Genomic DNA, 19,045 nt, shown 5'->3' on the forward strand with positions numbered 1-19,045 from the left:
ATCGTTGGGATACCGAGAAATTTGCTCCAGCACATCGGAATATGTTACGCGTACGCTGTTACATGCGAACGATGCATCGTGAACGACATTTGGACATAGATACGTGTCTCTGGAAGTACTCTTAGCGTAGCAATGATGTTCGTTTCTTTTGTTCACCCAAAACGTCCTGGTCACAAAGAAGAAGAAAACGACACAATCAGAAAAGAAAATCTAAGTTAATTTAACTGCCATCCATTACATGCGAATCAGTAGGAGATTTTACATTTTCTAAATTGCAATAGGTACCATAGGAACTTAAGCTTCAGTAGTAACCAGCCCTTTGTCGGCTGGTTACTACTGAAGCTTAGATAATTGCATGTGAATATTATGTTATAATTAGCGAACGCCCACGACTATTCGTGTGAAATTCTGTTTTTACAAAACCATGGATTTTTGGGATCAGAAAAGTAGCCTATGTTTTACTCCAACCTCCAATTTATCTCTATACAAAATTTCATCCAAGTCGTTTTATCGTGGTTTAGTTGTAAAAAGGTAAGAGACAGACAGACATACTTACTTTCGCTTATAATATTAGGTATGGAAGTATGGAAAGAATGGATTAATATATTTCTATTCCATTCAACTAAGATTTCAAGATAGAGAGAAGCTCCGCATACTATCTCTGTGCTGCTAATTTCGAAAATTCTTCTAGCAAAACGCTCTAATAAAAACTTTTTTTTTTAAAAGCGTCTCGTCTAGTAGGTCTATTTCCATTCCATGGCGTGTAGTGTTATAGCGATAGCCTCTAGTAGTCGACTAATCGCAGCCTTGGGTCAGCCGGTGTAACGGCGGACCACGTTTATTATAAGCCATTATAAAGTTTAGCCATCGCCCTTTATACTCGCGTTACACTGGCGGAATTAATTTTATCTCGCAAACAGCAGCTTATACTGGCAATTATTTCAATACTCTTGTATCTAAAAGTACTTATCTGGTACTTGTTTATTAGATTATTATTAAGTCCTTTTAGGTTTAGCAAAGTTTATATTCTCTCTGCATAATCATTGGATTAGCAGAACCTACCTAACACGTAACTAGATATACGTAATTTTTGATGCAGATTAATGAAAATAATGTTTGTCTTGGAACTTATTTATCTTTAACTGATAATATTTATCTGGCACAGAAGTATCATCGATGATAAATATAGCTTATGACACTCGCAAATAACGTGGTTTATATTTGTAAAATAATTTTTAAAATCGGTTCAGTAGATCCAGATATAAAAAAATAAAATGAACATTTAATTCACTTTCCTTTCAAGTTAGTGCGCCGCTGTTGCACAGGACAGTAAGCGTATTATATACATTGTATATTGTTTAGATTTCTATATTTAAATTAGATTTTTTCTTACCTATTAGCGCTTGGACGTGGTGACTGGGTATAATCTCATTTGCGGTAGACAGTTTGGCGGCGGTTTTCCAACTCTGAAACAAAATAATTTTGATGAAGCAACTGAAACAGAATAATTTTTATTTTTATAATTTAAGAAGTTATTTTTTGTTTAAGAAGTGAAAAATTAAGTGAATTAGACTAGTAACTAGAAAGTTAAAGAAGGCAGTTAATTGTTATGATTGTTCTTGGTTTTTCTTCTCCTTTGTTTGTTAATTATTTTTGTTCCTAAATATTGTGTTATGTAATAATAACCAGTGCACAGTAAAACCAACTGTGGTTTGTGTTGCACTATGGTTAGGCTTAATTTAAATGTGTTTTTCTAGAATAATAAGTAAATAAATAATTAATTAATCGGTACTTAAGGCACATTTTCACTTAAAAAAAAAATAAAGGTTACTCGATTCAAACTTCACTGTTATCTGCAGGGTTGCGGAATCGTTTCTTAGACGTCCTCAAATCAATGTTCAAACAATTTCGCAAGCCCGATGACAATTATTCTATGGTCTTGCAAAATTACCACTAAATTAGTCGCATCGTGATCCGTGGCCGCAGATCCGATACCAGAAATTGTCTTTTGAAATTAATTGCGTGATCTTTGAACCTTTGCCAAATGTTCGCAAACCCTGCATTGTCGTTGGATTCGTAGGAAGGCGTACTTAATTAAATAGCTAATTCATGACCACTGGAGTACATTTTATTGCTTTCAAGTAAAATATTACTTCACCTAATTATATAATCATCAAGAAATCTCGAAAGTTGAAATTCGGTAGGGAGTTTATAGTTTGTGGACGTCCTCTAAGATGACTTTGAAGGCCGGATTAAGGAGGTTTGAAACTTTGAAACTTAAGATCCCATAAGTAGGTTGTATACAACCAAGGCTATCCATTGAACATTGTTGTGAATTTGTTGTACATACACATACGCATACGCATTGATATATTACGAGTATTCGTAACATATCAATGCGTGAGTATTTTCTTGTTTCACACTTTTTACAACGACTACAAACATTGTCGGGTTGTTGTTTTAAATTTACTTTTTATTAAAATTAGACAAGTCAATAAGGATCCGAGAAAGGAAAAATAGGGTTAATTTGTAAATAAATGTCGAGCGGGCGGATCTTACGTCATACTTAGTTTTAAGGCAGTTTTAATGGTATCATAACCCTTTTTATTCACAAATAACATTATTAACTCGTAAATTAGGCTGATTTATCGCAATTGTCAACAGTTTTTTATATTTGTGTCGTAAAGGTGAAAAGTTTAATTGTTTTTATGTAATGAGGTAGAGTTTTATTTTAGCAGTAGCTACAGCGTTTATTTTTTTTTTAATTTGCAATGCACACCGAAATTTTTTTTTATTTTTTATAAGTTAGCTTGACTGAAATCTCACCTGATGGTAAGTGATGATACAATCTAAGATGGAAGCGGATTAACTTGTTAGACCGTTAGGATGAAAATCTACACCCATTTTCAGTTTCATACACGACATCGTAACCGGAACATTAAATCGCTTGGCGGGACGTGTTTGTCGGTAGGGTGGTAACTAGCCACGGTCGAAGCCTCCCACCAGCTAGACCTGGACCAATTAAGAAAACCGCAATCGGCCTAGTCGGAGATCGAACCCAGGACCTCCGTCTTGTAATTCCGCCGCGCATACCACTGCGCCACGGAGGTCATCATACTCGAAATAAAAACAAACATAGAAAGTGTAAAGAAGCTTCAATTATTTAGGTTTTATTCGTAGAGTTTTATTGATCTACTATGTATGCTCGGTGATACATAGTCGATAAATAAAACTCGATAAAAAATATATTTCCAAAAATAAATATTGTAGGGACTTCCAAACATCACGATCCTGAGCCGCCTGCATCCAGCGAATCCCTGCAACTTGCTTGTCGTCAGTCCATCTAAAACATCTATTTACAAAAGAAATATTATTTACTCCGAAAATATTAATTTTAGCATACATGTTCTTTGAACATTTTTAAATTATTTTCGGTAAAGAACTAATAACCCCAAAGTTATGGGAAATACTCCCCAGCCCCCTGTATAATATATCAGGAACATTATATCAAACATGTAGATTTAAATTCTTGGTTTTGTAAATATGTACATTTATTTTGTTCCATTCAGTGTCAACATTATAGAGTTGAATGCGCAATGAACAGAAAATTATAACTGTACTCTATAGGGTCTCTCATAACAAATCACTTCAATTCCATCCAATCTCTGCATTTCGTAACAAATGATGATGATTGCTTAACAAGATGGATTTTTTTCATATAGCATGTGCATGAATGAATCTAATTCTCATGTTCCGAAACAAAGGTATAAACAATTTGCGGGCTCCATTAGAGGTTTGGTTATTGAAAAATCTCGTGCCGTTTTGAGACACACTGATCGTGCGTTTAGTAAGTAAAAAAATATATTTTTACAAATGAAAAAAATTCGCCTTCAAGTTATCCGTAAAATATGCATTTTAATACGGAGAATTTCATCCAAATGCGATCAGCACTTTGTGATAAATTAGTAGCCCCACTCATTCATACATACAAACGAGTCAAAAGCAGAAGCTTTTTATAGTCAGTACATAAAAGGTATAATAATTACGATTTATTTATAAAGCCTTAAAAAGAATTACGAAGCTCGAATAAGTTAAAAAATAATAAGTTTTAGTAAAAAAAATCGAAAGTTTAAAATTCGAATACATACTAGAAATATTTCAAAAAACGCTAACTAATAAAAAATTTAATCTACAATGGAAATGTTCGATTTTTAATAATAAGTATTTAATAGTAATTTAGCTTCAAATGATAACAAGTTATAACTAATAACGTAGCCTTTCAGATACTTTATTTATTATGTTTTTACAAAATTAGTTTCTGAAAGGCAACGTCAAAATAATATTGGTAGAAGTAGGTACGTTAGCAGTTTAGACGACAAAAACTGCATGCCTACTCGTTATCTTTGGTCATAGTAACTTACATGCTCATAATTCTTTAAGGCTTTGTGTCTCACGCGCTACATATCGCACACAATAGGCGATGATTCCGATACAAAGCAATGGGAGCTCGATTATTAATCGTCGCTGGAGATTGATGTGACACTATGTTGTAATACACCTTTATTGATGTAGGTTAAGGTCCGCCTGAGGTAACGATATATCGATCCTTTTACAATAGTCTATCGTAATCTCTTTGATAATTAATAAAAGCTCGAGATATATTATCACTAACATATTATTATACTGATATGCTTTGATATGTTCATTCTTGGTTTATGGCGCAATTAGGGAGGCTTATTACATATATCCATTATTATTGTATATATTGAGCCTAAAGTATATTCATCATTAACAACTCATATTCGGCTCACTGTTGAGCACGATACTCCTCTCAGAATAAGACGGGTTAGGCTAATACTCCAACATGCTGGCCTAAGGCAGATTAGGAGACTTCACACACGTATTGAATTCTCAGGTATGCAGGTTTCCTCATGATGTTTGAGACACGTGATATTTAATTTCTTAAAATGCTCAGAACTGAAACGTTGGAGGTGCATTTTCCGGACCGTATTCAAACTGACGCACTTCGATCTAAGGCGTATCCATTGGGCTATCATGGCTTTGCTCTACTCTCTATGGTATGTACGGTGGTTCAATTTTTTTTTTTTAATTTTTTTTATTGATAACTTAACAATTATTAAACATATCTATACTCTCGCCAAACTGTACAGGCACTACAAAGTGATACGATGCTCGGGATATAAATAAATGCCACAATCGAAAACGAAATACTTACTTTAATTATATTAACATCCAATACGAAATAGGTATTAAATATTTTCTCATACTAGCTTGCGGATATTCCTAATTTGCATATCCGTTGATCCGCAAATGTTAATCGAGAAACACAAATTTTGAAATTTATCAACATCCGCAAAATTGGAATACGGTTCGGTGTGAATAATCTTTATCTCTAGTAAATCTGCAGAAATATTTCTTAAATTAAGTAATATAACATAGTAGCGGACGCCTGCGACTTCGTCTGCGTGGAATTTAGTTTTTCACAAATCCTGCGGGAACCATGGATTTTTCCGTGATGAAAAGTAGCCTATGTGTTAATCTAGAGTAAAATCTAAATCCATTCCAAATTTCAGCCAAATCGCTTCAGTAGCCGCAGCGTAAAACAGGAACAAACATACTTACACACTTTTACACTTACACACTTTCACACTTACACACTTTCACACTTACACATTTTCATACTTACACACAAACTTTCGCCTTTATAATATTAGTGAACATATTAAAATACATAAAGTGTTTTTCAGATTTCATGGGTACGGTGACAGTCGCCTGTATGACGTTCATAATACGTACTATTATCGTGAATCGCGGCAAACTTTCAAGAGTGAAATTGACTGTCACCCGCACCATTCTACATAAAACGAACTGTAAGTATAAGTAATCTGGCGCAAAGTTAGGAAGGTTTTCTGGAAGAAATCGCTACTTAGCGATAACGCCTTTTTTATGCTGATTCATAATATATTTTTATTTTTCTTGTTTTTAACATTGTGGTGTGCAACTGAAATATATATATATATATAGTCTATAGTATATATATATATATATATATATATATATATATATATATATATATATATATATATATATATATATAGTATAATCTTTTTCTAAAGAAGCGTTTCAGTTTGTTAAGAAATAAAATAATATAATGGTTATTCTTCTTCTGTGGGCCTTTAAAATAGGTTGATAATGATGATACAATTTGATATCAAAGTGTTATAAATCAGCACTGTCCATTACTTCAATAACTAAAGCATGCCTACAGCTACAACGTTGTTTATAGTTTCTTCAAGCCATTAACTGTACGTAACATCATAAGCAAGGCCGTTGAAAAAACCCAATTCTCGTTTACACAAAATATTATTGCTCCGTGACAGTAGACGATCTACAGCCTGCAATTATGGAAGTAGAAGTCCAAAGAGTAGCTTCTAATAAAGCATTGTGACCTTTACGACTTAGCCATAGAAGCGGTTTTTCTTACAAATTATTTGATATGATATTACACGGTTGATGATTATAGCTGGAGAGCTGGTGGGCAGTTTTGGTAAGTATTTGAGTCTTGTCCTTTACATCATTCATCAAAGAGCTGGAAACCTGAAGTATATGTAGAATAAACTTAGTTCGTTTCATTGTTAGTACTGTATCGTCGTTAACATTAACTTTAAGGTGAGGTCGCAGTCAACGGCTACCTTGTCATTATTTAAATAAAAATATCTGAAATTTTAATAACAATTTCAGTTTGGCATCACTTTGCATACAGAGCCAGGTCCCCAGTTCTATGTTAGTAGTATATACGAGTAAGAGGTGCAGGACAAGTTAGCTTGTCTCAAATACCTACCCAAAAATGTCGACCAGCTCTTGGACCAGGTTAAAATAATAATAATTAAGCCGTACCCATCTTGTCCCAAATAGTAATTTCGATGTAGTTTATTTTGCCCTCAATTGCTTACGTTATTGTAATGGTCTTGGAGACCAGTCGAGACACTTGGCAATCTTGTTTTGACTTGGGAAACATGATTAAATGAACTAGTTTATGTAGTGTCGTAGAGTCGTGGTAATTTGAGTAACGACGTGTTGGATTTCTTAATTAAATTTTCAACTATTTAGTTTTGGTTTTAGTTTTTCTATTTTAGATAGGGTATCCAAAGCTGCTCTAGTAGGATCTTAGTAAATTTGGCTTGGCAGGTAAAACACGAGCGGAGAAGGGGAGTGTTAGTTAACTGTTAAGGAAGTCCTTAACCCTACACCATCGGTCACAAGTCCGGGAATCGACAGATAATTAGAATAATAACCGGATATCTATAAAAACGAATAATTACGTTATTTTTTTCTAGTTTTAGTATTTGTTGTTATAGCGGCAACAGAAATACAGATAAGTGAAAAATCCAACTAGCTATACGGTCTATGAGATACAACCAGGTGAAAGACGGAGAGTTGGACGGACATCGGAGTCTTAATAATAGGTGTTGTGTTAACCACTTTGATTTAAACACGGGTCCCAAAAAATGTTTAATCGTTCGGCAGTTTCAATCGAAGGTATACACACCTTCGATTCAAACTGCAGGGCAAGTAAATGATTCGTATAAAAAGCCGCCGAGATAAAATGAAATCATAAAATATACGAAATTGAAATCAAAAGTGAAAAAATTAAAATAAATCGGTGAAGCAACAAAAGTGTATATCATCGCAGGTAATTGCGGGCCCTGGTGGAGTTTACGACCAACGAAACGAGGAGAAGGGTCCTTATGATCCGGTCATTTTATTTTTTTTACTACCCGCTTTCGAAAGTGAATAGTTACGCAATCGACAATTTTAGCCGATTTATAAAGGTTGGTGTTAATTGGCCGTATTTTGTGACGCATACCTACTTGTATCTGTAAATTATTCGCAATGTGAGTTCATTATTTTGGCATTGATTTAATACAGTGCATTATTAAATATGTCTGAATTCAGTGGTGGATTTGACCGTAGGCCCCGGGCCTAGGGCGGGTAGATGATAAGGCGGCCATTCGTGAAAATTTACTGACGATTACAATTACCTCTAATTAGATAAATAAAACCTTTAACTGTCTTAATGAAATGTGAAACCTTATATCCTTGAAACCTCGGAAAGCGTTACGAACTAGTAGCTAAGAATATTTAACTAATTTCTGAATTGATATTGATAAAATATGGCATTAAAGTAAATATTTTTTACTGCAAGTGTATGATAGGTGTTGAGTTGAGTTGAGAAACAGGCTGGGTAGTGGGAGGTTGTGGAGGTTTAGGCCGTGGTTAGTTAGACAAAGACGTGCTGCCTAGTAAATTAGCGTTCCGGTGCGATGTCGTGTAGAAACCGAAACGGGTGTGGATGTGAAATGCAGTCAAGGGCTAACTTGTATGGAATAAAAAAAACGAGCATAGACGAAATGGAATAGACGGTAGCTTTAGAATATGTTATTTATGAATTAATGAATGAGATATTTGAAGTACAGGCTTTCATATTCAAACAACGTAGAATTAATAATAATAATCTATGTAATGGGAATTAACATTGTTAAAATAACGATTGCAATAGGCCAGCTCTGTCAGCAGAACTTGCCTTCAAACCAATGATAGCCACAAATAGTATAGCTTGACTTTTCAAAATTGTTAGTATGTTAAGCCTACTTGAAGTAAACGAATATCGTATTATTTTGCGGTCAACAAAGTTGATTCATATTAACAATTATTTGTGGTATGTTGAAACTTTGTTGAAACACACAACATTGTGATATTTCCTCAAAATAAACAAAATGAAAACAATTTTTGACGCACTTAAAAACACTTAAAGGTGTTACCGCAAAAACTCAATGCTTCTTTAATAGCAGTGAAAAATTCATTCCGATAAAGCCATATCACAACAATCGGACATTAAAGGCGCTTGCAATCGAAATAAATTACTCGAACCTTTAGAAATTACTCAGTAACACCGCACTTCATGGAAAACGTTGGTCACATTCGAGCAGTTTTTTCCGTATATGTCGCATGAGGAAGTTTATAGTCACTCGCCTCGTTACACCGAAGTTTGCTTTTTGTAACTATGTATTGAGGTTGACCTCTGAGGTCTACACTCATTTAACTTGGCCACAGACGTGATAAATAGACGGTAAATATGACAAAATTATAATGAAATAAACGTCTCAACCCATACTCGTAAGTCGGCATGATTTGAATCATTTATTTATTTTAATTTCGGTAAGCAACCAAGCAGCCAACCAACAACCCTTCAGGTTGCATCTTAGTGATGCTGATTGGTAGTAGTGGTAGTACTTCCCCGGAGTAGCTCTTATTTATTCTATCTTTGTGTCCGTCATCCCGCAACCATAATCAACAACCATACCGGGTCGGATCCTAGCGATGCTGATTGGTAGTACTTTCCGAGAGTAGCTCTACAACAAAGAGCTTCACGATTACCAGATATTACCTGAGGAGAAAGAAAACACTTATTTTAGTTTCAATTTTATTATCACAAAATTATTTACAAAACTAACAAACGTAAAGTGAAAACAGCTCATTTATTTTGACACGTCATTGCATTTCGTGAGAAAACTATGAAAATGTCTCCATCAAACTAAGTACTCCATGTAAATGTATGTAATCTTCGGAAATACTAAATTTTTTATTATAAAAAATTAAAATCCATAAAAATTCTTAAATTGTACGAGTAGCATTGACAAATTAATCAATATTGATTTCCACACTATGATTTAAACGACAGAAAGTTAAAACTAAATTTACGTGTTATATATTACATATGAACATAATCGTGAAGAAACTATACAGGGGCCTTAATAGTTGCCCTACGGAAAAGTGGTTGCGCTCATCACCAAGAGATCTAGGTTCGATCCCCGCCCCCGGACGATTTGGAGCGAACAGGAATATAGTTTATATTTAAAAGACATGACAAATATTCTTTAAAAAAAGCAATTAAAAACCTAACGAACTTCCAGAGTTATATTTTTTTTATTACAAAATATTAAGCATACTGAATACCGTTCGTTATCAACCCATAGTCCACCACGCTAGCCCAATGCGGATTGGCAGATTTCACACAGCAGGTATGCAGGTTTCCTCACGATGTTTTACTTCTGGTTTGAGACACGTGATATTTAATTTCTTAAAATGCACACAACTGAAAAGTTGGAGGTGCATGCGGATCGGATTCGAACTCACACCCTCAGGAATCGGAGTCAGAGGTCATATCCACTGGGCTATAACGGCTCTACAAAATACTAGGCATACAGAATACCGTTACCGTACATTGTAATAACAATTTAATTACAATGACGATACGCATATTGGCGCTCATTTACAATTATTAAGTTTACAATAGATTGAATGTCAAATGTCAACATTCTTGCATATCAAACAGTTTTGATAAGGAATTCCATTGTACTGATCAATGTTATGTGATACGCAAATATTGATTGCTTTTTTATCTTAAGGATAAATAAAGATCAAATTATTATTAGATAATTGGTTTGCTAATCAAAACCATTTTTAATATTACTCCTACTATGGTATTCAACTGACACATTGGTTTAACGATTGACTTGTTAGGGATACTACTATATTTAAAGGCTTGGTAGGTTAAGTTGATCAGCTTTTAAATCATGGAGTCAACGGTTCGAGTCTCTTGAACATTGTGAAAAATTGATCTATTCTACCGAACGAATCGCAGCAATATTGAGTTGTTACAACCCCGTGCCTTATGTCAGCCACTGACGAACAAGTAATCTCATGCCTGCAATGCAATCGGCATGATGACATGCACATTGCGAAGAATACACAATCAGTTTTAACGGCTGTCAAGCCGTTAGTGCTGCAGGCATGTGAGATTACTTGGTCGTCAGTGGCTGATATTACAAAATTCGTACAGCCTGATCTCTCTGATCATGTTGAAACTTCCTATAGGACTATACTCGTAAGTTCGATCTATTATCTATCGGTCTGTGAGTTCATGTATATATTTATCTAATGCCAATTTACAATATTCCTTTAAAAAATTAATTGTGCAAGTAAATAGTTGGGCGAATTGCAAACTATTGATCAAATATTCGTATTATTATAAGGGCTTAACTCACGATCTACGAGTCTTTATTATGCGCATGAATAATTTGTTGCCATTAGTGATTTATACATGATAAAGCGAACACGTGGAATATACAATAACTGTGTAATTCGGTGTACTTTATTATAACGATATCTGTGAATAATATATAGTATACGATGTGAGATAAATCCAAGCTCATGTAATTGATGATTCGCCGTGTACTCTTACTTTGTAGTAATAGTTAAAGAAACTATACTCCACGCCACGGAACAAGTCCCGTAGACGCGGCGCCAATGTCTTAATGGCGCTAATTGTCATTTGGTATTGACGGTCTTTTTTCGTGGCGCGAAGTCTAGCAGATGGTTTATATTCAGTTTAAAACATAATTGTAACATGTTTTACTATGTTCTTTTCTGCGATCAGCATCTAACCGAATAGCAGCTGCTATGCCCCAAGAAAGGTATATGTAATACTAGCTGACGCCCGGTTTCACTCGTAGTTCCTATAAAAGTAATAATAAAATATATTCTGTACGTCACTTACAAATAGCGTGGTGTTTTAGTGGTAAAATAATCAACTAAATCGGTTTACAAAATCCGGAGATTGTCCTTACAATACCAAAAACTTTACCTCTTTATAATATTAGTATAGATATGAAAGGCATAGTTACTCGTACCACATACTCGTCATCATCATCATCATCATCATCATCATCATCATCATCATCATCATGGTATGGTTTGGTGGTTGTCCATATATACTCGACTGATATGTATATATGGACAACCACCAAACCATACCATGATGATTGTCTGTAGAAATAAGAATGGCAGTATTACTTCCCAGTGGCACTAACATGCGACGAGTTAATCTCGCGAAGATAAATAGACAAAAGTCAACCAGTGATGGTGCAAACCGAAATACCGCTACATCTTTCATTGCGCTAAGATTACCAGAAATACCGATATCTCTTTTAATGCGTTGGGACGAATGAGATGGGACTGAAATAACTCCGCCAGCATTGGACGATATTTTGTCTATTTCTCCTCGCATGTTTTAGTTTGGCAAGTTCGTTTGTAACACACTCGATAGACCGCGCCGGCTGGGGGGCGTGTAGTGATGAATGAAAAACCCGACTGATGCTCCTCACTTTCCCGTACGCACAATTTCACACCTTCGCAGTCTTTCCCCCCGTCGCCCGCATATCATGGAAGTGTCATCAACGAAATTTCCAAGCTATAGCGGCGTTAGACATGCCCTATCACTAAGTGTTCTAGTAACATATATCTTGTTGCATAGCTCTACAAGTATAGTTGTGAATTTATTTTCCTATTCGCATCGAACCGCGTATAAAACACATAGAACATTGTAGAGTCGACATCCCTTAATATGCTCCGGTTTTGTAGTAAAATGTAATATAAAAGATACTGACGGATCTTGCATTATTTTTGATTGTTTATGAGGTCAATAAACAGATTATATTACAAAATACAAAAGCTTAAAATAGTAACATTTACAGCATATATTACAAGAAAACTTTTACATAACAAGTATTTTTTGTTTACATGTGGAATAATGGGATTAAAAGCCTTACAAAAGTATATTCGTATTCGCCGATTGTAAAACAAAATGCTGCAATTGACATTTCTTTCAACAGCCTGTAAGATTTTATATGAGAATTTACAATGTACCCGACACTTGTGTTAACATTTATAGTAATTGTGATATCCAAGTGTTTCCAAGTGTCAACATAACTACATACTCAATTATATAAAGTGGTAAGTAAGGTCAGCAATACCATCTTCAGTCGAAGACATTAAAAAAAAATGCGAACAATTTCCGAAATAGCCATAACAACGTTCGTGTTTATTTAAAAAAATACTCTGCAATGCATGACCTTACACTGCAGCGGTCCATTTATGTGGGTGTGCATTATAGTCGTCCTTGCACTTTGAAGTGCGCCATCTTTGTTAGGGTGTGGTCACACTTGTATAGAACGATTATTGAATGAAACAGAGCAGCAGATATTATTCTAATACGTAGATTAGTTTAAAGACGCAATTAAATTCATAGAACTCATATTTAAAATTGAGGTCAGTATCTTGTCCAACATATTATTATAAATATTTTTAAAGAATATTCTTTATATCTTTTATAATATGACCAATATTTCCATTCCTCTCCAACTAGTCGGGAAAGATTGTGCTAGGAATGGGTACGACAATAGACCAACGGGGCGGGGATCGAACCAACACCCCTCGGTGATGAGTCCAACCGCTCTTACCGTTGAGCTATTGAGGCTTAAAATCATATTAAGCAGCTAATAACTTTGTTTGCAATTTGAGGTGCATGATCGTAGTGCCAGATTCAGATTTTACATGAATAAAGTTTAATTTATTTTCCATCGATTATTTTTTTTCACAGGTTAATTTTGGAATAACATAGGAGTATTATGAAATTGTATAAAAAACCTACTAAAATTTAATTTTATGTCTTTATAGTCTTGCATTTATGTGACATGATAATATATTCGATAACAAATTATAAATGCTAACTTTCATTAAACTCCATATGATTTAGTTTCCGTATTATTTTTTACAAATCTATAAATATATTTTACTGTGGTGTTTTGTTCTTTTTAATTTTTATGTACATTTCTTTTAATTAGTGTAACTGGATTTATCCGTGCTAATTAATAATAAATAAATAAATAAACGAATGGTATAACTGGCTCTATACACACAATTTATCCAATCCGGGATGTTACCCAGTTATGCACCTATAAAGTTTCACCTCGTTATTTATCAGAGATGTACAAACGCCTTAAAAGGTCTTTTATCTTAAAACCTGAATCGACGTGCTGTCGATTACGTTTATGCTTTTTTTATCACACGCATCTCCGACTCATCTCCGGCATTAGTCAGAAACTGGTCTGACTTCCTATAGTACGAGATCCGGTATACGAAATATATACCCTCATCTGTTATTTATTTGGGATAAGAAATAAATGATAGAAAATATTCACATTGACATATTGTAATTTGCCGCCGAATTATATTAAATGATTATTTTTTATTTATTTAATATAACTCACTCATTGGTTAGAACATACCCGACAGAATTAAAAACGTAAATGTTGCCTGCTTTCACACTGCAATTGTTCAGTTGCCAGATATAAACAGTTGAGTAATATTATTTATATACCCTTATCAGATATGTAGTCGTTTAATATGTCAAATGAATTTCCTTTTAATACAGGTCATTGTTTCCTAGATTTTGTATCAAAAATGTGCCTGACCGCAATTTAACCAGATAACCAATGCAATGTTTGCAATGAGTCACTGTGAATATTATCTATCATTTACTTCTTATCACTAATAAATAACAGATGAGGTTAAATATTTCTGATGCTGGATCTTACACCACTACGATGTCAGGATGTTGGCCCATATTCGCCATTCATTATCTTAATGGCTTTGGACTGACGATCATTTTGATGTTACGAAATTTCAATCCGGAGGACTGGGCTAAGTAAAATCTCGATACCGTTATGTTATTTTTACATGTCATGTCTGTTTTCATTTTTATGATTTATTATAATTATAGTTAATAATGACTAGCGGATTACGTGCCACAATTGTGTGTGCTCTGTGCATTGTTTTTACAGAAACTTCCCTAGGGTTTAATTTCCAGTTTGTGTTATTTTAGCGACGTAAGTATCGGTACTATTTGCAATAAGATAATACAATATGAGCACCAGATCACTGTTTCGGGCACCAGTAAATAAATAAAAATAGCCTTAATGATTGTTTACCTCCGATAGGAGTGACATTAACAGAAGAAGAAGAAGTATCGATTAACTCTATGTAATCAATACCTATTAATAAAGTAGCACAAACATAATGTGTGTGATTAAAGAAAGTGTTATATTTTGGCAATCTTCTGAATATAATATTTAACGCCATCTGCTTAAGAAAATACATACGAGTTCCGCTTAGCAGTTTTTACTTGTTGAAACCGTGTGTAGCGCAGCTTATTTGCTTTTTGTTCTGCGATGTGTATTATAGAAAGAAAGAAAGAAAATTTTATTAAGAATACACATCACACAAAGAAAAGAACAAAAATGTAACGTAATGTAATGTAAATGTAATTATGTAACCTGAACAGTAAAAATAATTAAATAAAATGAAATAATTTATGTGTTCTACAATTTTAAACAGAGATGGTGCCAGACTTGTCAAGTTATCACATTAACAACCAATTACTTAGGGCTTCACATTCTGGTACGATACTAGGTACAAATCAGTTAGGGGTTGAATTAACGCTTTCTATGTTAAAGAGTCTAAATCACAGTCATGCAAGGGTTAATTTGTTGTTTAAAAATCTAGTATTTTAAATGATTTAATAGTCGTAACCATGCCTGTTAAAATAGGGTGCTAATGATGATGTATCGATATGCCTACGAGTATATGGCAGGATATAAAGTCAGTAAAATATTATATTATATTCATGCAATTCTAATTTCTGAATCGTGGCTTAAACCATGTTTATCTTCCACATCATATGCTCTTCCTGGTTTTCACTTGATTCGGAATGACCGTGAAAATCGGGTTGGCGGAGGTGTTGCTATTTATCTCCGTTCGCATTTACCGTATACTGTTATTAGTGTCTCACAAGCACAGCCTGCCCCGCATGCTGAACATTTGTTTGTAGAAGTGATTTTTTCTAATCTCAAACTGCTTCTTGGAGTTTATTATAACCCTAGCCTGACTATTGACTTTTTTCCACAATTCGAGGTATTATTAGATAGTTTTGTTCCACTATATAAGCATTCGATTATAATGGGTGACTTTAATACTTGCCTTATAAAAAATGACTCTCGCGCCACGCGTCTAAAATCTATAGTACAGGCGGCTAATTTGCACCTTCTTCCTCTGTCCGCGACTCACTATTTTCCAAACTGTTCCCCATCACTTCTTGACATTATTCTCGTTTCTTCTAGTGATCATGTGGCTAAGCATGGCCAATGCCCTGCCGATGCCTTTTCATATCATGATTTACTTTATCTATCTTATAAGATCCGCCCCCCTAAAGCAAAATCAAGAATTCTTCTCCAGCGTAATTTTGGTGGTATGGATTTGGATCGTCTGAGGGATGATGCTGCGAATTTAAACTGGGATGATATTCGTGTTGGATCGAATATAGACGAACAAGTAGAGATTTTTAACTCCCTTTTAATTAAATTGTATGACCGTCATGCTCCAATTTGTCCAGTCAGAATCAGGCATCTTCCTGCTCCTTGGCTTACTGAGGAGATCAAAACCATACAACACAAAAAAAATGTTGCAAAGTCCAAGTTAAAATCAAAGGACACGGAGGCTTACCGGCATAAATATAAAGTTATTCGGAATCAGTGTAACAGGTTGTGTAGAGATATGCAACGACGCCATATTCATAAATCCATACTCGAAGAGGAAGACTCTGGTAGAGTATGGAAGTTTCTCAAATCTCTGGGAGTTGGGAAAGCAAATAGGAACAACCATACTAGTAATGTTAATTTAAACCAGCTTAATCAGCACTTTTCCTCATCTTGTACCATTGATAGTACTATAAAAAGTAATACAATAAATCATATTTCTGCTTTGCCCACTCCCGACGATCCAGCTTTTATCTTTAGTCAAATCGACTGTAGTGATGTTAAGAGAAGTATCTTGGAAGTCAACTCTGATGCTGTTGGAACTGATTGCATTAGTCGTAAAATGATCATACCTCTCCTTGAACTTCTAATCCCTGTAATTTCTTTCATTTTCAATAATTCCATTCTTACTGGTGTTTTTCCAACATCTTGGAAAAGGGCACACGTAATTCCAATTCCTAAAAAACCTAATCCCTCGAGCTTCTCTGATTATCGGCCTATATCAATTCTCCCATTCCTGTCAAAAGTCTTTGAACGTATAGTTCATAGACAACTAACTCTTTTCATGTCTCGGTGTAACCTTTTCAACCCATTTCAATCTGGTTTTCGTTCCGGTCATAGCACGACTACTGCTTTAGTTAAAATAACTGATGATATCCGCTCTGGTATGGATAACCAGTGTGTGACAATCCTGACACTGTTAGACTTCAGCAATGCTTTCAATAATGTTGATTACGATCTACTTTTGACCATTATGCGTTCTCTTAACATATCTCCTTCAGTCATTGACTGGTTTCATAGTTACTTGCATGGACGCCAGCAGCGTATACGAGTTGAAGATTCACACTCCGACTGGTGTTCAGTGAGTGCTGGTGTACCACAAGGTGGCGTGTTGTCTCCTCTCTTGTTTTCAATTTTTATTAGTACAATAACTCTAAATTTATCTTCTTTCTACCACTTGTACGCTGATGACCTTCAATTGTATGCCCAAGCTAAAATAGAAGACTTACCCCTTAAAATTAATTCAATGAATAAAGATTTACAGGGAATTGTTGAGTGGGGTAGATCTTATGGTCTGCAAGTAAATGCTTCTAAAACACAGGTCATCATTATAGGCAGTCACAAACAAATTGCCCGTATTAACTGGACAACACTTCCTTGTGTTGTTTTTGATGGAGTTCAACTACCATTTAGCGATACAGTACGAAATCTAGGTGTTGTATTTGATAAATATCTCTCCTGGGTCCCTCAGGTTAGCGAAGTGAGCAGGAAGATGTTTGCAGCAGTACATTCTTTGCGACGTCTCAGTAACTTCCTGCCTATACCTACTAAAATTACGTTGGCTCAATCTCTCCTTTTACCAATTCTTGATTATGCTGATACTTGCTATCTAGATTTAACTATTGAGCAATTTAATAAACTTGAGCGTATTCAAAATCTCTGCATTCGGTTCATATTTGGACTTCGAAAATATGACCACATTTCTGAATTTCGGACTAAGCTCAAGTGGCTTCCGATTCGTCTTCGCAGGAATACTCATATTCTGTCTCTTTTATACTCTGTTCTTTTCCATCACTATACTCCTTTTTATCTGAAAGAACGGTTTGAGTTTCTTAGTGATACTCACTGTCGTTCACTCCGTTCTGACGATAACCTTATCTTAAAAATTCCCACTCATAGTACTTCTTTTTTCTCTAGATCCTTTGCTGTCGAATCCGTAAGGCTGTGGAACTCTCTCCCTCCTGATATCAGACGTGCGAAATCTTTACCGATATTCAAGGGGCTCATTGGTAAACATTACTTTCCACCTTAAATTTTGTATTTTTTTTTTTTTTTTTTTTTTTAATAATTATCGTCATGGTTTGTTGTGTTTATGACATGTTTATATATATATTTTTTTACATTTTTATACATTTATATTTATTATATATCTATATTTATATATATACTCGTATACGTATGTATAAATATTGTAAATATACAATTTGTATTATATGGTATATGTATCGTATTGTATATTATATATGTTGATATATCTTAGTATTTTGTTACATAAGTATTTAACTATTTTCTTTTTTATGCGTTATTTTCTTTTATATATTACCTCTGTACACCCTAGCCTATATCTTTATAATTTTTATTATTAGTTTCTTCGTTAGGTTGCCTGGAAGAGATCGCTTTTTAGCGATAAGGCCGCCTATTGTGCATTTTTCTTTCTTTCCATTATTTTTCTGTATCGTATGTTTCTGTGTGGTGTACAATAAAGTATATTTTCATTTCATTCATTTCATTTTAAAAGTAAGTAAATTAATGAGAAGAATTACCTTTGTATATTTAAACAAACAAAATGTCAGTACGTTAATTATTTTGTATTCATTGTCCCTCACTGCAAGATAAACGGAAACCAATAAAAAGAGAGAGTGCATTGTACACAATTTATCTTTACAGCAATTAACTGAAAATAAATTTACAAACATTTGTGCTTCATGGCCAATTAAATTTTGACCTCTTTGACTCAGTTTGGTATGGTC

General features: G+C 34.4%; 1 protein-coding gene across 1 annotated transcript in view; it reads right to left on the reverse strand.

The window, feature by feature from the left end:
- LOC112048953 (transcription factor hamlet) overlaps window positions 1-19,045 on the reverse strand; it is a 163,875-nt gene that overhangs the window by 85,025 nt on the left and 59,805 nt on the right. The window contains exon 2 of the mRNA XM_024086668.2: window positions 1,394-1,466. The gene's annotated coding sequence lies outside the window, so the exon portion shown is untranslated. The remainder of the gene's footprint in view (window positions 1-1,393; window positions 1,467-19,045) is intronic.

The sequence above is a fragment of the Bicyclus anynana genome, chromosome 19 (genome assembly GCF_947172395.1).
Source record: "Bicyclus anynana chromosome 19, ilBicAnyn1.1, whole genome shotgun sequence".
Taxonomy (NCBI): domain Eukaryota; kingdom Metazoa; phylum Arthropoda; class Insecta; order Lepidoptera; family Nymphalidae; genus Bicyclus; species Bicyclus anynana.